Source organism: Hordeum vulgare, chromosome 3H, assembly GCF_904849725.1.
Source record: "Hordeum vulgare subsp. vulgare chromosome 3H, MorexV3_pseudomolecules_assembly, whole genome shotgun sequence".
Classification (NCBI taxonomy): Eukaryota; Viridiplantae; Streptophyta; class Magnoliopsida; order Poales; family Poaceae; genus Hordeum; species Hordeum vulgare.
In genome coordinates this window covers 592151681-592172449 of record NC_058520.1, presented here as the reverse complement: position 1 = coordinate 592172449, position 20769 = coordinate 592151681, and the positions used below count along the sequence as shown (strand labels likewise).

At 43.9% G+C, this 20769-nt stretch overlaps 1 long non-coding RNA gene, 1 other non-coding gene and 1 pseudogene across 2 annotated transcripts; 1 reads left to right on the top strand and 2 right to left on the bottom strand.

Moving 5' to 3' along the window:
- Nucleotides 1-5274: 5274 nt before the first annotated feature.
- On the top strand, nucleotides 5275-17382 carry LOC123442152 (annotated as a pseudogene).
- A 630-nt stretch (nucleotides 17383-18012) lies between these two features.
- On the bottom strand, nucleotides 18013-18090 carry LOC123445873. The gene has a single exon (XR_006631232.1). It is a non-coding gene; the product is annotated as a small nucleolar RNA snoR117 (small nucleolar RNA).
- Nucleotides 18091-19503: 1413 nt separating this feature from the next.
- Nucleotides 19504-19983, bottom strand: LOC123440902. The gene is made up of 2 exons (XR_006630376.1): nucleotides 19857-19983; nucleotides 19504-19744 (listed from the first exon to the last, which is right to left on the bottom strand). It is a non-coding gene; the product is annotated as an uncharacterized LOC123440902 (long non-coding RNA).
- Between the last annotated feature and the right edge of the window lie 786 nt (nucleotides 19984-20769).

The window sequence follows — 20769 nt, the reverse complement described above, 5'->3', positions numbered from 1 at the left end:
AGCAAGCAAACCACACCTAAACATGCATTTCTATTGCAACTAAAAATACCAGGGGCTAGACTAAACACCCAAGATCAACTCTCTAGTTGACAACTTGATCAAACGAAGCACGGAATAAATCCTACGAATTAAACAAAAGGGCATCATGGCAAAATATCGCGCGAACTAACTTACTCAAAAGCTAAAACTAAATTCACAGAAAAATCCCATGGATTTTTCTACCCCGAAAACATATAAAATATGTGGGCTTGCACAACAAAAATTATGCCACTCGTAAATGCGAGGTAATAACCTATACACGGAAGAATAAACTAGCGACAAATCCCTACCAATACGGAAGAATAAACTAGCGACAAATCCCTAAAAATACCAATGACCGCCCTAAAATACATGAAAAATTAGTTCCTAAAACATGGGCATTTATACTACGGCATTCAGGCAAACCGGACACGCGCGAAAAAATAAATACGGCGTCTATCCTATCTAGACAGCACGCTAATCTATGCATTCGACAGGTCAAACAACATCACATAAATATGCAAGTTGTGAAAACGTATTCTAAGCGAGAAACTACATGAAATCCATATACTACTCGCTCCGATCCGACAGACGGTTATTAAACTACAGGCGTTTGAATATACGTCTAGATCCTGAAATTAACTAAACCGAATTCCTAAAAAAATAAACTAACAGGCCGAATAGTGCAGAGGCGCAACATAGTATAATGCGCTACGGGCGCTAATTGGAAGCGCGGGGGGGGGGGGGGGGGGGCTGCTCACCTATTGGGCCTGGCCCGGCTGGAGACGAGGCTGAGGCAGGCCGGGGCGATCAGGGCCCAGGCGCAGCGCTGGGCCGGCCTGGCTCTAGCGAACGGCAGCCCACGCGGGCACGAGCGGCCAGCTCTGCTCGTCGTCCTCGTCCCGCGAGGAGAGGAGGCGGCGGTGGCGCACCCACACGGGACCTCCGGCGGGGCGACGAAGACGGGGGGAGCCGGATCCGCGACGAAGCCTCTCGGATCTGCCCATTCCTGGCGATTTGAGGTGGCGCTCACAGGCTCCCATGGCGGCGGCGCGAGCTGGATTCCGAGGCAGCGGCAGATCGACAGCGACGTCCTGGTGCGACCGGCGGGGAGAGCCTGGGGCTGCGGGATCCGGCTGCATGCACACCGAGGAGGAGCGGGGTGGCGGCCGGCGAGGAACTCCGGTGGGGCGAGGCGGCCACGGGCAGCCTACAGGAGGGAGGCGGCACGCGCGGGAGATGGGGGCTGGCTCGGGGGCGCCTCCCCACGAGCTGGCGGCGGCCGCGGGTCAGGAGGGCTCGCGATGGGCCTGGAGGGCCGCGGCGGCGGGGTGGAGTCCAGGGGCTACGTGGCAGCCCCTGGTTGGCTGCGGGCGGCGGTTGCGGCGGCGCTGGGCCGATCTGGCGGCGGCAAGTGGCGGCGGGCTGGTGGGAGGAGAGAGAGTGCAGGGGGAAGGCTGCTGGGGTAGGTGGGGCGCGATTTTCGAGGCACGGGGCTAGGGTTTGTTGTCTAATGGACTCGGGGCCTATTTATAACAAATGGGGGGCTAGTTTTAGCGGTTTTCCGTTCCGGATCCATCTGCGTGGTCGGATTCGGACGATTCCGAACGTGGGAATGGTATGTGGCCGTAAACGGGCAACGCGGCAACGAGTTTTTAAAAGACCGACAAACGTTCGACGAATAACCGGAGACGATGCCGCTACGGTCGACCGTTCGGGTACCAGACGGACTCCGATTGCGACGAAACTTGACACACGGCCTACCTACACTAAATTAAGACTGCACGCCAAGTTCCAGCTCAATCGGAGAATGTTTTATACACGTTATAAAAACAAGGTCTTGACGATGCCGCGGCGCGTGCGTGTGTGGTTGTTCTCGAAACGCTCAACGACGATAACGGAGAGAACCCGCAACTAATAACGGGTGCAAGTTTTGATAACGGGCGGCAACAGGATGCCCATGCAATGCAGATGATACGAATGATGCGATGATGATGCCACAAATAAAATAAGTCACACGATGAAAATGGAATAGAAGGGGCATCTTCTGGAACGTCGGCATCTGGCTGTCACAACTGCGAGACGACATTGGGATGGAGGAGGAGAGGAGCACGGGTGTGGGGCGAGTGGCGGAGGTGAACACTGTCATTGGCAGTGGAGGCATCTTGGCAGAGGAGGACGGTGACCACGGGCATGGCTGAGGCTGGGGGAACGGAGCTGCGGTAGATGCAGCACGTCCATCGACATTACCACCCTATGGAAGGGGACGTGGAGGCAGGGGCAGAGGTATCTTTTGTTTGCACCATTTATTGTACAATTTCTGTTATATACTTGTACGCATGATTTTCAATGGTCCTCTTTATGGTTGGTACAATTTCTTTGCTCTGAACTGTTGGTTAGGAGAGTAGATGTTATGTTAGTGTGTACGACAAATTAGTCTTTGACGCTTCCCACATATGCATTAGACTCAATTCAATTAGTAGAGGTAATGTAATCTCCCCATGACAATAATCCATAAATTTTGACCAAGTAGCACATCTCTATTATTATTATTTTTGTGTAAAAGGAAAAGGCCCGCAGCCTTATTTTGAGACATAGTTACATTAGCAGATGTGTTTTTTCTTCCTAGTGGTTGTGTACATGGAGTACTTATGCTATAGCCACCTATGTTTACAATACTTTTATATGGCTTTGATGCACTTTTTATGATTTAACTAGAACTAACCCAGACTGACGTTGTTTTCAGCAGAATTACCGTGGTGTCATTTTGTGTGTGCAGAAAACGGAAGTTCTCGGAATCGCCTGAAATGCTTTGGTGATTTTGTCTGGAATATAGGAGCAACATTGGAACGAAGAACCACCGGAGAGGGCACTAATACAGAAATGGTTAGCCACAACTTTAGTTAGTGGCGCGTAATTTTCAAGCAACACCACTACTATTACCTTTTTGGTGATAAATGCACTTTTAGCACGTCATTGCTAGGCTTTGCTGCACTAGTGAGGAGACACCCTCCGCCTCGTCGCCACAACTCTCTGTATCAAAGAGAAACCAATCTGAAGCGAAAACAATAGCGAAAACAGGAGAGAAACAGAGAGAGAGAGATCCAATCTCGGAGGGACTCCCTCCCATCCGGGAGCAATAGCGGTCAAGGAACAGAGAGGAGAACCTCTCCCATCTAGGGATAGGCCATGGAGGAGGAAACCTAATGTAGCGACCCGAACTGAAACGGCCAAGTCTCTGGTGTTTCCGTACCATCCCAAGATCATGCTGGTACATACATTACATCAATGTATATATCGAGAGTTCAATCACACAACTTTATTAATCAAAATCTCATATCGAGTACTTTATTACAATAATGAATTATAATAAAGTGGCTGAAGGCCATCTCATGAGATAACTAATGAAGACTAGCGGAAGCTTCAAAGGTAGACGAGTCCATCCGACTCCACGGCCTATCACCGAGCGTAGATCATAGCCTCGCACCTGGTCGGAAAAATACTCTGCAACATGATACGTTGCAGCCGTGTAGGTCAGCATGTGGAATATGCCGGCAAGTCATCAAAGAGAGGGGGGGTGAAATAATAATCATCTATTCTACATGCATATATGGCAGGTGGGGCTATAAGTTTTTAGCGAAAAGGAAGTTTTCTCCTACATCAAGAGAGGGCTAAAAGCAAAATGTTACTACATTGTTGGTTGTTAACGAGATGGTTCCGCCAACCAATTCTCTTACCCAAGTTGTCGATAATTCCCACATCATTTTTAAATTGTGTTGGGAGTTCAGGAAAATTTCAATGCCTTCGGCTCAAGTTGTCCATGACCATGGACACGGCTAATCGATTAGGTTTGGGTACTCTGCAGAGTTTTGCACATGTTCCCCACAAGATCTGATCGCCTCCGAGTTTGTCCTCGCACTTCAGGGTGTTTGAAGACCGGATGATCAAAACATGGTCTTTCAACGGGTCCCTCTGATCCCCTGTCGGTGCCCATCCAATCATACCGTTCTTCTACATCTGCTAGCACCGCCTGCCCAGAGTCACCGCGTTGTCCAACCAAGACAGAGCCCATAATGACTTGTGGATGTGCAGGTAAGCCTTGGGTCTTGAAGCCTCCGTCCATCTCTTCGAGCCTGGGTGAAGCATTCCGCAAGATGTCATGGCACTTCCCCATGCATCCCGGGTCGTCCACTGGTTTCTTCAGGGAGCCCATCTAAACCGTCCTTCACCCAGAGTTGCATTGCATCACGAGGTCTTGACAAGTCTTGTCTTAACCGGTCTTGGTTATTAAATTATTCTCGCATCACTCATGATAAACTCTCAACCAGAACCCCGTCTACACAAGCATAGCAAAATAGAATTTGTCGTCCCAGGCCAAGTAACGGGGTTGTTGGGTGCCTACCACATGATACTACAACAAGTAACCAATATTTCCAAGTACCTACTCAGCATGCAATAGGGTCTTTGAAGGGTAGAACTACAATGCATAAAACATAGGTAATACATGATCAAATGACTTGCCTTGCTGATAGTTGTCGTTCTCGAGCACTTCTAAGTAGCACGCTTCGCACTCCGGGTGATCTATCGATACAAACAAAATGCACACAATAATTATTACAATCACTAACAAACAAAATAACATCACTAACATATAATCACCATTGCACAAAGTGAAGAAAATCACTTAGCATAAGCAAAACAGAATCTGTTTTTGATAAAACCCCAACTAAAAAATATTTTATAAAAACTGAAACTTAAACTACTCAAACATATGATCACTAGGAAACAACAGCAAAAAAGAATCAAATTAAAACCTATTTTTAAACTCCTGGAATAAGCAAAACAAGTTTTAAACAAATTCTGATCTAATTCAAATTTTGAAATTTCAAACATAGGCAAATAATATGTTTTCGAAAACTACAAGCAAATTGTGATCTACTAGAAAAAGGATCAACTCCATTGGATCTATAGAACAAAAGTTATAGGGAAAACAAATTTGAAACTCTCTCTGTTTCTAAACTTAAACAAAAAAAGCTAGTATAGTGAACATGGGGGTATGGTGGCAGTTTCTGATTGGCTAAGGCGTGTGAGTTGCGTAGCTAATACAACAAACAGCCGCAATGTAACTAAAACGGCTCGGCTAAATTAATACTAATAGAAAATCGAACGGTTTTCTTAACAAAACCGAAGGGGTATCTAGTGTCTAATCACGAGCGTTGGATTTAAATCGAATGGCTAGGGAGGGGATGGGCTCACATGGGGGCTGGCTCACCGTGGCAGGGGGTCTCCGGCGAGCAGGGAGGTGGCGGTGGTCGAGGTCGTCGCTCCGGCGGGTCTCGGCGGCGTCCGAGGGCACCAGGGGGACGTGGCGAGTCTCCTCTGTCGAGAGGAGGCGACGACGAGGTGAGTCGTGGCCGGGGAGGATCAGAGGAGGTCGGGGAACTTCGGTCGGGCTCGGGAACTCCGGCGAGGTGCGGGGTGGCGTGGGGTGGCGAGGAGCTCGGGCAGGGTAGAAAAATGGGACGCGACTGCGTTGGGGGAGGTCCTGGCGGCGTCGGGTGGTGTGGGCGGCGAGGGGTGGCGCGGCAGGGTGCCGGGGAAGTTCCGTGGAGCTTCGGCTCCGGCGAACTGGGTAGCAGGGGTGGTTGGGGCGGCGAAGTGGGGCGGAGGCGAGGGGCTCGGGGTGCGGTGGCCTCGGGCCTTATATAGGCGGAGAGAGGAGAGGCTAGGGAGGGAAGGTGGAGGAGATCGGGGCGAGGATCGGCCGGTCTCGGCCTTGGAAGGAAAGGGAGGGGAGGAGAGAAGGAAGGAGGAAGATAGAGGTGGCCGGCTCGGGGTGGATCGGGCGGTCGGCCCCGCGAGGCAGAGAGAGAGGGGGAGGAAGGGGCTCGGTCGGCCGATCCTTAGAGGATTCGGTCCCGGGCCTCCAGGGATCTGGCCCGATTGCGCTATAAAGCGCATGAGCGCTTTCCAAATAAAGAAGATGATTCTGTTTTTCTATATTTTTTTAAAACAAAAAGTGCAAAAATAAAAAGGGGAATAAAATAAATTCCAAATATAGGGGTATTATATACCAAAAATTTCAGAAAAAAAATTCCTACACGTTTAACATTTTTCCAAGACAAAAATAAAAACTTTTAAAAAATGTTTTTTTAGAAAAACCCTAAAAGATTTATTTTCTTTTGCAAATATTTTCTCAACATAGTTTTGGTTTAATTGGCTCAAAATATATCAAAAGTGCCCATGGTTTTGGAGTGTCATATTCCTCCTCTCTTTCCTGTTTGCAAGAATTTATTTCCCGGCACTTCTTGCACGAAGAAAAATAGAAATGCAAAATGAAAATTTGAAAGAAATCAAATGCCAACTTTATTTCAACCAATATGCATAGATGCTTAGCTACAATTGTAAAACATTACAAATTAGGAAATTTGGGATGTTACACCTAAGGGGGAGACTCTCTCCCTCTCTCTTCCGGTGGCGCTGGAGTGCCATCCGAGGAACCACCACCGCGGAGATTGTCCTCATCAATATCACCGTCTCCATCACCTTCCCTCATCTATCTATGATGGTCCGCTCTCCCGTACTTGAACATGGTGTTTCATGCCACATATTATTAATCAATGATGTGTTGCCATCCTATAATGTTTGAATAGATTTATGTTGTCCTTTGGGTTGATTCACTAGTAGAAAAATCCCAATTTGTCCTGGTTCTAGAGGCCCATTAGCCCCGGTTCTGAAACTGGGACTGAAGTGTCGGTACTAAAGCCCAAAACCTTTAGTCCCGGTTCTCTTACGAACCGGGACAGAAGTGTCTCCATGTGGCCGCTGCGGGGAGCCCAGGCAGGAGGAACTTTAGTCTCGGTTTGTCACTGTTGGAAATATGCCCTAGAGGCAATAATAAATTAGTTATTATTATATTTCATAGTTCATGATAATCGTTTATTATCCATGCTATAATTGTATTGATTGGAAACACAATACTTGTGTGGATACATAGACAAAACACTGTCCCTAGTAAGCCTCTAGTTGACTAGCTCGTTGATCAAAGATGGTCAAGGTTTCCTGGCCATAGGTAAGTGTTGTCACTTGATAACGGGATCACATCATTAGGAGAATCATGTGATGGACTAGACCCAAACCAATAGACGTAGCATGTTGATCGTGTCATTTTGTTGCTACTGTTTTCTGCGTGTCAAGTATTTGTTTCTATGACCATGAGATCATATAACTCACGGACACCGGAGGAATACTTTGTGTGTATCAAACGTCGCAACGTAACTGGGTGACTATAAAGATGCTCTACAGGTATCTCCGAAGGTGTTCGTTGAGTTAGTATGGATCGAGACTGGGATTTGTCACTCCGTGTGACGGAGAGGTATCTCAGGGCCCACTCGGTAATACAACATCACACACAAGCCTTGCAAGCAATGTGACTTAGTGTAAGTTGCGTGATCTTGTATTCCGGAACGAGTAAAGAGACTTGCCGGTAAACGAGATTGAAATAGGTATGCGGATACTGACGATCGAATCTCGGGCAAGTAACATACCGAAGGACAAAGGGAATGACATACAGGATTATATGAATCCTTGGCACTGAGGTTCAAACGATAAGATCTTCGTAGAATATGTAGGATCCAATATGGGCATCCAGGTCCCGCTATTGGATATTGACCGAGGAGTCACTCGGGTCATGTCTACATAGTTCTCGAAGCCGCAGGGTCTGCACACTTAAGGTTCGACGTTGTTTTATGCATATTTGAGTTATATGGTTGGTTACCGAATGTTGTTCGGAGTCCCGGATGAGATCACAGACGTCATGAGGGTTTCCAGAATGGTCCGGAAACGAAGATTGATATATAGGATGACCTCATTTGATTACCGGAAGGTTTTCGGAGTTACCGGGAATGACGAATGGGTTCCGGGAGTTCACCGGGGGGGGGGGGCACCCACCCCGAGGAAGCCCATAGGTGTTGGGGGTGCCGCACCAGCCCTTAGTGGGCTGGTGGGACAGCCCAAGAGGAGCCTATGCGCATTGGGAAGAAAATCAAAGAGAAAAAGAAAAAAAAGGAGGAGGTGGGAAAGGGAAGAAGGACTCCACCTTCCAAACCAAGTAGGACTCGGTTTGGGAGGGGAATCCTTCCCCCCTTGGCTCGGCCGACCCCTTGAGGGTTCTTGGACCCCAAGGCAAGGCTCCCCCCTCTCCCTCCTATATATAGTGGGGTTTTAGGGCTGATTTGAGACAACTTTGCCACGGCAGCCCGACCACATATCTCCACGGTTTTACCTCTAGATCGCTTTTCTGCGGAGCTTGGGCGGAGCCCTGCTGAGATAAGATCACCACCAACCTCCGGAGCGCCGTCATGCTGCCGGAGAACTCTTCTACCTCTCCGTATCTCTTGCTGGATCAAGAAGGCCGAGATCATCGTCGAGCTGTACGTGTGCTGAACGCGGAGGTGCCGTCCGTTCGGCACTAGATCGTGGGACTGATCGCGGGATAGTTTGCTGGGCGGATCGAGGGACGTGAGGACGTTCCACTACATCAACCGCATTCACTAACGCTTCTACTGTACGGTCTACAAGGGTACGTAGATCACACATCCCCTCTCATAGATGGACATCACCATGATAGGTCTTCGTGCGCGTAGGAAAATTTTTGTTTCCCATGCGACGTTCCCCAACAGTCACACCAACGGGGACCAAATGGCATCCATGCGTCAGCATCTGGCCGGAGCTTGGGTTTTTTGAATGGGGGGGGGGGTTGGGGGTTTTGTAGGGTTAATTTAGTGGTTTCATATTGTGTTAGCTAGCTAATAGAGAGAAGTGTCCTCTCTTTCTCCATGCTTGGTCGACGCTAGGTACTATACATATAGAAAGAACTTGACGCTAGATAATAAGAAAATGAAGGAAACCATTTACAATCCCTAACATCTTTTACAATATAACATCTTTTACAATCCCTAACATCATCTACCTAAGATCCAATCACAAATATGACACATGGTATTCTTGGTCTTTAGATATGACGTGGTAAAGAAAGAATCCCACCAATTCCTCTTCAATTGCTCGTATGTGGTCATGTGTTAGGAGTTCGTCCTGCATCTGCCAGATCTAATTTAAAGAAGGTAGTCAATACATGCATATATATGAATAAAACTAAACACAATTGACTGTAATATAGAGTTCAATCAAACTGATAAGCTAGCATGGTAATGATATATTAACGAAAATTTGAATCAATTGGAGATGCGTAGAACGAGCTAGTACTAATTACTTTGGGGTGCGTAAATTGCAACTCTTTATTAGACCCGGGACCTTACCGAAGAGGCTAGCAAAATATGGATGGTGGAACTGCCAACAATCGAGTACTCGCATTAGTCCGAAGAACTCATGCACTTATTATCGGTAACTCTCTATCTAGTCGGGAGATTCACAAAGAGACAGGTACCCCGAGGAGGAGTGTTTAGGGGTTTGGTTATCCTTGCGCATCCTCGACCCATGATAACGTGATGGTACTCTATATATTACAACCCCTCCCCAAGTTAGCGATTCATCTAGCAGCTAGAGTTCTCAACTAATTTTTTTAGTTTTTGAAAATACACACGAATTTCCCAAAATAAGACACCTATCACTAATAGGCTCAAGATATTGACACCAAAAGTCCAAACGTTACTCAAACCAATACCTCAAAACTATTGCAAGTTACTACTATAGATAAATAACAACCTCAATTACCTACTCATGCAAGACACACCTCAGTGCAACAAGCCAACTCTCTAAACAAGATAAGCATGATAACTCAAGAGAGTTCCAAAAGCAACCTAAATAAAATCTCTTAAATACATAAAACATGAAAACTAAGAGGTAAGCATGACAGCAGCTATGAAAAGATAAAGAGCACACAAAAAGATAAGCATGAAAACCTATGTTGTGTTCTAGGGTGAAGTGGAGCGTGTTTATCTCCCAAACAAAGAAGGCTAGGTTCCAACTTGTTATGAACAGCAAGCAAAACTAAAATAAACTAAAAAGTAAAGAGCGGGACACTCCAAGCATAGCACATAACATATGAAGTGATAAAAATATAGCATGGAGAAGGATGAACTGATGATTGTTGATGGAGAAGGGGATGCACGGGGCATCCCCAAGCTTAGACTCTTGAGTCTCCTTCAATATTTCTTGGGGCTGTATGGGGGCATCCCCAATCTTGAGCGCTTGACACTCCTGGATCTTCTTTTACCATCTTCCATCGCATACTTGAAAACTCCCTTCATACGAAACTCATCATAAGCTGATTAGAGTGGTTGGTGCCCATAGTAAAATAATTTATTCTCTACTGGAAATAAAGATTTTCATGAAGATCTACTGTTTCTCAAGATTGCCAAAAGGTTTTTACAAAGAAAAGGCAAGCTTAAGATTTGTAAAACATTGAAAACGCAAAACAGGGCAGAATCTGGAAAAACAGAACAACAGGTAGTAAATATTTTTTTCGGGGCACTTCTGCAACTCAAATCAAAAAACTCAGAACAGATGCCAGAAACACAATTATACAGAGCATACTTTCAAAAAATTCAGATCAAAAAGATGATCCGGTGATTTTTGGCAATTTTTTCCGTCAATCAGACATAATCTGTTTTTGGACAGCATATCACAACTTTTGAACTTTCTTGCAATCTGAGGCTAAAACTTGGCACAAAGCTTGCAAATAAATATATAATGATGTTGCTACAGTATTAACAAACATCAAGAGCACTAAAACTGAAATTAAAAACAAATTGGGTTGCCTCCCAACAAGCGCTTTATTTTATGCCTTTGAGCTAGGCATGATGCAAAAAGATCAAGTTGTATCAACTGAACCATCACAAAGATCATCAAAAAGTTCTTCAATAGTACAACTAATCTTAAGAGGACTCTCAAAGAGAGGCCTAGTGGAAACACTTCTAGGAACAAAAGCAAAGGTAGTAAGATCAATTGGAATTTCATTTCTAATTTTATTTAAGAGAGGTATGTCGTCCAAGGTCTTCACAGTTTCAACACCCTTAGAAACATGTATACTCGTTTTGGGTTGAGGAACCTTGGGTACGTGAACGAACTTAGGTCCCTTCCTTGCGGGATTTTCTACCTTTTTAGTCTTGATGGAGGATAGAGTAGTTCCTAAAGTTTCAATAATATCCTCGACCTTATCAATCCTAGAAGGATCCACACCATGGGATTTAAGGGTCTCCAAAGTTTTGTAAATGTTGTGCATGGAGCTATCAAGTATATTTAAGTTCCCTTGAATCCTATGATCTACTTCATTTATTTTACTCATGCTTGGCATCTTTAGCTCTATAATCTCAAGTTTACTCATAATGTGAGCTAAAGTGATATAATCCTTTATGTCAACAATAGGTGGGGTTCCAACAATATTTTCCATAACGTTAAGAGCCTCCCAAGCGGGAGCTTCCAAGAAATTCCCACCTATTGCTGTGTCTAGAACAAACCTATTCCAAGAAGTAATACCAACATAAGAATTTCTAAGCAAAATAGTGGTCCATTGCTTCTTGGTGGCTCTATCTTGAGAATCTTTAATTCTATACCAAGTAGCTTTCAAACTTTCTCGAACCCTTTGTTTGAAGGTGAGAATCTATCCTTCGGGTGCAACACCAAAGGCGAAGAACTTAGACATACTGACTAAACAAAGCAAAGTAACTAATCTTTTCTATTTGTAGCTTTTTGTATAAGACTCTAAAGCAAAAACTAGAAAGCAAACTAACAAGACTAAAACCAAAGGTAAAAGATAGCGTGCAACTCCCCTATCTTCAATACTGGAGTCCCCGGCAACGGCGCCAGAAATTTGCTTGATGACGAATTGATGGATATACTTCTCGCCCCTTGTTGGTTACCCCAAGTGAAAGGTGGAGACGTAGTGAGCAACAGATTTCCCTTACATGGGGACTGTAAAGTTTATCGAACCAAGAGGACTCCGAGGATCAACAAGTAGGTGTGCGCTGCTCTGGCGCTAGCAGAAGACGTGGACCTGCACAAACAACAAATAACTTCACACCCAACGAGTTCAGAGAGGTTGTCAATCTATCCGGACTTGTAGTTTGCAAAGGATCGAACACAAGCGGGAATAGCGATAGTAATTGCAACGGAAAAGTAAATAAAAACAGTAAATGGTGGAGGTGTAAGGAATGGTGGTAATATGAACCAGAGTCCTATGATGTTCACTGATACGTCTCCGTCGTATCTACTTTTCCAAACTCTTTTGCCCTGCGGATGGAGAAACAGGCCAACTACAGACCAACTACTGCAATTGAGAAACGGGCCAACTTCAGACCGTTTTGTCCTATCTGATTGATCTTTTCGAGTTAGTGAGTATTCAATCTTGATTTCTCCGATTTTTTAGTGAAGAAGAGATGATTATTTTCACTCCCTAATTTAGTTTTCATTAACCTATTGCCAGGGGACTGCCTATTATAGCATCAGTTCATTTTGAGTGCGTTTTGCATTTTCTTGCTACAAAACTTGTGAAGCACTGCAAGGAAAACAAGGTGAATTTCATGCTTATAGATTTCGGAATTATGAATATTTGAATTTTGTGAGACTGTCCACCATGCCAGTATGCCGCCATGACTATCTAACATGTTTTTTGTATAGGTGTGAAATATGAAGAACAAGCAGGGTACTGATTTGAAGCGTTTGTAGGACAGAGCTGCTTCAAAGGCGCCGAAGATAAGTTCAACATCAACACCAGCATCGGTATCTATCGACATTGAAAACCAAGATCAAGATCATAATTTTAGTAACCCACCTTCCAATGAACTACAGTTGGCACTAGTGCAGACACGTAATAATAGTGGCATGGAACCGGAGATAGGTTCGCCAGATGTAGAAGATGAAGAATCGGATGAAGAATTTAATGATGAAGCAGTGTATGTACTTGAGCCTGATCCCGGGAAAAGGATTCCCATCGTGAACTATGACGTCAATGATCAAGATTTGGTGAGAAGGAGATAGATTGCAATGGGGGCTTGTCAACCAAAGAAACATGAATTCAAAACAACAAAAAATGGAAGTAATAATCGTTGCTTTTCAGCTCATTGGTTTGACACGTACGAATGGCTTGAGTATAGTATTAAACTAGATGCAGTGTTTTGCTTCGTTTTCTACTTATTCAAGGATAAAACTAAACATAAAGGTGGTGATGCTTTTGTGAAAGGAGGGTTTAAAAATCGGAACATGATGAAAAATAGGTGTGAAAAACATTGTGGTTCTCTCACTAGTGCTCATTGTGAAGCTCAAGAGAAATTTGATTTGTTTATTTAGCCCGATGCATCAATTAGGGAGTCTATTGCTTCAACTTCCAAACAAGCCAAGGCTCAATATATTTCCCACCTAGGTTATTCTATTTATTACCTGAGATTTCTTTTGAAGCAAGGTTTGGCTTTTTGTGGTCATGATGAAAGTGAAGAATCACTTAACAAGGAGAATTTTCTTGAGCTTTTAAACCATCTAGCCGAAATGTTTGAAGACGTTGACAAAGTGGTTCTAAAAAATGCTCCAAAGAATTGTAAAATGACATCCCATGATATACAGTTAGAACTCATCAATTGTTGTGCTAAGGAGACAACTAATCTCATTATGAAAGATCTCGGTGAAGAATATTTTGCAGTACGTGCCGATGAATCTAGTGATGTGTACCAGCGGGAAGAATTGGCTCTTTGCTTGCGTTATGTTGATAAAATTGGATGGCCGGTTGATAGATTTCTTGGAATTGTCCATGTTGAGGACACTACCTCTCTGACACTTAAAAGGCAATTGAGAAACTATTGATGGACAATTCTTTGAGTTTTTCTATGGTGCGTGGACACGGATACGACGGAGCCACCAACATGAAGGGTAAGGCTAATGGTTTGAAAAAATTAATTATGGATGAGTCTCCATCTGCTTATTATGTTCACTGCTTTGCCCATCAACTTCAGTTAACTCTTGTTTCTATTGCTAAAGAGAATGGTGATTGCTTTTTGTTGTTTCAACAACTATCATCTTTGTTGAATGGTCTGGGTTTGTCTTGCAAAAAGATACAGATGTTTCGAGAAGCTCAAGCTGATTATCTCATTGAAGCATTGCAATTGGATGAACTTGAAACCGACAAAGGGCAAAACCAGGAGATGGATTTGGGAAGACCATGTCAAGGGGATCCCACTCTAAAACCGTGTCACATGTTCTTTCTTTGTACCCTTCGATCAAAAAGGTTCTCAAAAGGATCGGAAAAGAGTATAATAGTGCTGAGGGTATTGGAGCTCAAACTATATTGAGATCATTTGAGTCATTTGAGTTTGTTTTCATGTTGCACTTGATGGAGGAACTATTTGGGTACACAGATGGCTTGAGTCAAGATTTGCAAAGGAGGGATCAAGATATTGTGAATTCTATTGATCTAATTCCTCTCACTAAGCAGCAATTCTTCAATTTCCGAGAAGATAGTGGGTGGGAAATATTTCTAGAAAATGTCAAGTCTTTTTTTCTGAAGCACAAGATCAAAGTGCCTGACATGGATGGATTTTATAAGTCGGCTCAGAGATCCAATAAGTTCTTCAAGAAAGTAAAGAATCTCCATCGCTTTCGTATTGATATGTTTTTGGGTCTTATTGATAGGCAACTTCAAGAGCTCAATAATAAGTTTGATGAGGTAAACACCGAATTACTTGTATGTATGGCATCATTCAATCATGTTGACTCATTTGCTGCTTATGATCAAGAGAAGTTGGTCAAGCTTGCCCATTTTTATCCTAAGGATTTCTCAAAGACTAAAATATTGAAACTTCCTTATGAATTGTCAATGTTTATTGCTGATATGCGTAGAGATGAAAGATTTATAAAGGTGAAAAATATTGCCCAACTTTCAGCCAAGCTTGTTGAGACAAAGAAGAACATATCATATGCCATTGTTTACAAGCTTCTCAAGTTGTTGTTAATTCTCCCGCTGGCGACTGCTAGTGTTGAGAGGGTCTTCTCTTCGATGGATTATGTGAAGAATAAGTTAAGAGCCAAAATGGGAGAGCAATATTTAAATGTTTGCTTGGTTACTTTTGTTGAGCGTAAATTCTTCATCCAAGTAAAGGAAGACACCATCATATCTCGCTTCCAAAAGGGTGATCGTAGGGTTAAATCATGAACAAGAGTTGTCATTTTATAATGTGGTCACATCATGAACAAGACCCAAACTATGAACGTAGCATGTGATCATGTCAGTTTATTGCTACTATTTTCTGCCTTTCAAGTATCTGTTCCTATGACCATGAACTCATGTAACTCACTGACACTAGAGGAGTACCTTGTGTGTATCAAATGTCGCAATGTAATTGGTTGACTATAAAGGTGCTCTACAGGTATGTCTGAGGGCGTCTGTTGAGTTGACATGGATCAAGACTGGGATTTGTCACTCCGTGTGAAGGAGAGGTATCTCAGGGTCCACTCGGTAATACATCATCACAACAATCTTACAAGCAACGTGACTAAAGAGTTAGTCACGTGATCTTGTATTACGTAACGAGGAAAGAGACTTGGCGGTAACGAGATTGAACTAGGTATGAAGATACCGATGAGCGAATCTCGGACAAGTAACATACCAATGGACAAAGGGAATTGCATACGACATTAACTGAATCTTAGACATAGAGGTTCAACCGATAAAGATCTTCGTAGAATATGTAGGAATCAATATGGTCATCCTGGTCCCGCTATTGGTTATTCACCTGAGAGTGTCGCGGACATGTCTGCATAGTTCTCGAACCCACAGGGTCTGCACACTTAAGGTTCGGTGATGTTTCGGTATTATTGGGTTATGTGTGTTGGTGACCGAAGCTTGTTCGGAGTCTCGGATGTGATCCCGCACGTCACAAGGAGCTCAGTAATGGTCCTGAGGTAAAGATTTATATATAGGAAAATGGTAAATATTTGGGTTTCGAAAAGGTTTGGGGTATTTTCGGTAGTGTACCGGGAGTGACGAATGTATTCCGGGGGTCCACCGGAATGGGCCCACCCACCCTGGGGCACCCTCGGGGAGGGGGGCACACGGGTCCAAGAGGTGGTGCACCAACCCGTGATGGGAATACGTTTAGGGAAGCAATGTGGGACTAATTATATCAACCAAGAAACAACATAGCTTGTGACCTTAATTAATTCCAAAATAGAAAAACAAATTAAAATAATAAAATTTGGGCACATGGACTGGCTCCTAGGGAGGAGGAGGTGCATGCTTTGCTCCGTATCTATACTACTAATAAACAAGCGAACATATTCTTTCCTAAACGCACCCGAAAACACGTACACAGGACATTCTAGATAAAATACCACCACACGATCCGGACCACCTAATTAGATCTAACCGTGTACATGAAAAATAACCCCCACTGTGTACGCTTAGCAATTTAATTGAGCGGATGAAACTCTGCCATCCGCGCATATTAAAAAAAATCTCCCACGCACGACTCGAGCGTCTCCCACCCATGCTCAGGCGTCGCCCACCCGACCCCCAGCCACCGCCTCGGCGTCGGCTGCCGGGCCCTCGCTCGGACGCCTGCCCCGCACCAGTCGCCGCCGCTCCTCGCGCTCTTCTTCGTCTTCATCCAGATGCTGCTCACCATCCAGATGCTGCTCACCATCGCCGTCGCCTCCGTCGTCATCTTCGTGCGCTCCGTCGCGCTCTTCTTCGTCCCCTCCCCCGCCGGCTTCGGGCTCTACATCTTCCTCATCATCCTCCCGTTCATCGGTACGTCGCCTTCCTTACGTTTATACGACGCGCGGGCGATCTCAAATCAATCCTTCGTTGCCATGCATACTCTGATTCCGTCGATGTGTGTGACTGAAGCTCACCGTGCCCGGCCGTGTGTTTGGAACCGCAGTGTTGTGTCCTCTGTACTACTACTAACAGCGGCACCCGGTGAACCTGCTGCCGCTGGCGCTCTTCACGGTGGCCATCAGCTTCGCGGTGGGGCTCACCTGCGCCTTCACCAAGGGGGAGGTGATCCTGGAGTCGGCCATCCTGACGGCGGTGGTGGTGGTGAGCCTGACGGCGTACACCTTCTGGGCGGCGAGCCGCGGCACGACTTCAACTTCCTGGGCCCGTTCCTGTTCGCGGCGGTGATGATCCTCATGGTGTTCGCGCTCATCCAGGCATTCTTCCCGCTGGGCCGCATCTCGCTCATGGTGTACGGCGGGCTGGCGACGCTCGTCTTCTGCGGCTACATCATCTACGACACTGACAACCTCATCAAGCGCTACTCCTACGACGAGTACGTCTGGCCCGCCGTCGCGCTCTACCTCGACGTCATCAACCTCTTCCTCTCCCTGCTCACCCTCTACAGGGCATCTGATTTGTGAAGTGCCTGCCTTGCCTACATCAACCTCCTGCCGTAGCATAGCGTAGGGCGTAGCCCCTCCTGTGTCCTAATCCTTCCCCTGCCATTACATCACGAATCTGCCTTGCTTGTGTGTGAAACAATTTGTTGTAAATTAATTTTGACCTTCAGTCTTCACGGACAGTGCAGTAGTTTGCATCCCGTGTTCCTTCTTAGTAGAGAATCATTTTGGGTATAGTATGGACTGATTGCATACTGATAAGACACCCAAACAGATTTCTGCATGAACACACACAAAACATGATGCAGGCAAGGCCGAGTAAACAAGAATGAGCAATGAAAAAATACAACGCATCCAGCTGCAATATTTTCATATGTTTTTTGCGTAAAAAGGGCAAGGCTAAGAAGTGTCAGACAAAGGGATGTGTACGCCATACATGAGACGACACACGCATGATATCTCATTCAAAAATCACCCTCAGCAACATACAACACTGAAGTCGCTATGGAGTTTAGCGCATCAGAGACTCTAATTTGTTGCCTGCCTTCAAATCATGACTGCTACTCAGAAAACAGAGATTGACTATGGCAATCAAAAGAAGTGTAGCAAAAAATCAAAACCAAAAGTCATAAACCAGATAGCAAACACAAGGGGCCTTAGAGATACATTAGCAAATGTGGATCATCAAAGATATCAGATAGTACGGACAATTTTTTCACATCACAGGCCTCCAAAAAAGAGTAGATTGATGCTCAAGAGGGAATTCATGAAAGAGAAGGATACACGAACTCATGATTGATACAGTTGTTTCCGTGGGGGATTAAACTCCAGCCTTTTCGGGAGTAGCTTCAGCCTAGAATGTCTCGGATGTACATATCAAAGAAAAAATGACATATTTCACCTTTCTTTTTACGAGCAGTTTTGCTAAAACACATCTAAACGTGAGATAAGTATTGCACATGTAAGTCCTATATCATTGATCTTGCGTGAAGATTCATGTGGGTATTTTCTTTTTCTTTTTATGCTTGATTTAGTGATTTAGATGTGATCCTCTAATTATAGTATAGGCCTACTTTTATGGTGATTATCTCACTATTTCAAATATTGGGTTTTAATGCAGATCTTGATACAACTGGACATATCTTTGCTTTTATCTTTCTTTGTTTTTGTTGGACATGTGAGGTCTACTTTTCTAAGTGAGATTTTTTTTCTCAAACTGAGAAACATAGACATACATTGAGATATGGATATACGCGTACACATTTACTAATAAGCATAAAAAGAGAGAAAAGAGGGAAGAAAATCTGAAGAAGAGGGATTGTACCCACTAAGGCTCGCACGTCTACGTGATTCCATGTGGTCTCACTACTTATAAGAACACAACATTGGGGGTAATTTATGTGTGGCATAGTGGGTAATTTCAGGCAACTTTAGGTGTAATTTTTAGACGGACAACGAGAAGCAATATTTTCTTTATTATTAGGTAGAGATTGAGATATGTTTTTTCTTTTTCTTTTTTTACAGCTGAAAAAATAATTTTCGACTCTGGATTTTATGGTTGAATCTACACCGTAATAACTCGATCCAACGCTAGATGAATGGATCATAAAATTTAATTTACGTGTGCATTTTTAGGGAGCCTATAATTAGTATAGGTATATATAGGTATATATAGATATAGATAGATATAGAGATAGATAGATAAATACATAAATTTTGTCAGCGACCCTTTCCCTTGACAAGGTTGGCCATTGCCATATGGCGGGGCCCAGCCAATAAGGCAAACGAAACAAGGCTATATATAAAGAGAAGGAGGCTTGCTCGGCTTGATTTGCGAGTGACTTCTTTGTAGTTTCAGTTCTTTCTCGTCTGCTCTCTCACCTTTTTCTTCCTTGAGATCCACTTATAATCATTACTTGCAGCTAGAATCAGAATTATTGAGTGAATCTATTAGATGGACCTTAACAAATTGCCAAGATGTGTCCTTACATCCACACCATCCACTCCACAACAAGGAATACCCGTGCAATACACTTGGTTCGCACGTGTTTTATATGGTTATATGAACCTCCATTCGATACAAACAATAATTATCAAATATAATATTAAGAACAGAAAAATAAAATCAAATAGAATATCACATGCATGTCACCATAATGTTTTATTACTGGACATCATTTTTCACGATTTTACATGATGGCAAAGTCCACAAGATATAGTCACAGATCACAGACAAGACAATCACAAGAGACTTTGAAAAATGCTTTAGCTTTACAAGAAGAATGATTGAGGAGCTTTCCCCACTTCTCTGTGCATTTTTTATGGCAAGTATTACCTAGACAAACAAATGGATTTGTGTAAGCACACTCGGTACGGCAATTCCCTGTGGAGAAGAACATATGTCAGTAAGAGAAATCCAAACTAAGAAACTTGTGCAGTTCTATTTCGGATGGATAGGAGATACATATATAGAAACACGGAGATTGATTTCTTACGAGCATGAGTTGAATGTCCTAGCAGCACAAGCACCATAAGGCAAAGAAGAACAGTTTTCCCCTCCATAATGGCAGGCTCAAATTTCTGGTTCTCGATTCTGTTTACGCGTCCAGATGCACATGATGGTATCTTATAGATTTGTAGCTAAAGAACATTTAGTCCTGGTTCACTCAAATATACCAAAAAAAATAGGCCATATCATTGTCCTTAATTTCATATGGTATCCATTTAATGTTTTATATCTATCTATATCTATGACGACATAGTTGGGTGGGCAGTATATTTAAATTGTATCTACCTGTATCTATGACGATAGTATCCATTTAATTTATTGTATATATAACGGTGCTACAATTTAATGTTATTATAATTAGAAAGATCTGACCGCATTATTGTCCTTAATTTATAAAAATATAGTTCTATCTTTAGGATGGTATCCATTTGATGCTTTTTATAGGGGAAGGTATCCATTTAAATCCATTATAATCGTCTATATCTGGGAGGATGTTATCCATCCAAATATGTATACGGTCATCCATATGTTCAAATACACAAATATGGTTCATCTACTACTACATTTAGGAATGCAAGAATATGGCGCAGCGCCGCTTCTCGCCGACGGTGCCTCAAATTGCTTCCGCTGCTCCTCTTCCAAGCTTCTTGTGGATGTCGGTGGAGAGTCTGACGGCACGATGAACTTCGTACCGTGTGCCCCGACCCCTACCTCTGTATATATAGCGCAAGTCACAAGGGCCCACCAACCATAACGGGTTGGGCGGCCCTGATTAGGTCGCATGGATCAAAGGTCCGATGGGCATGGGAGAGATCACTCTAACAGAGCATACTAGTAAGAGTCGTGCGAAAGAAGTAGTATTCATGATAGGAACCTCCTTCTCTAGTCTGGAGTTCCAA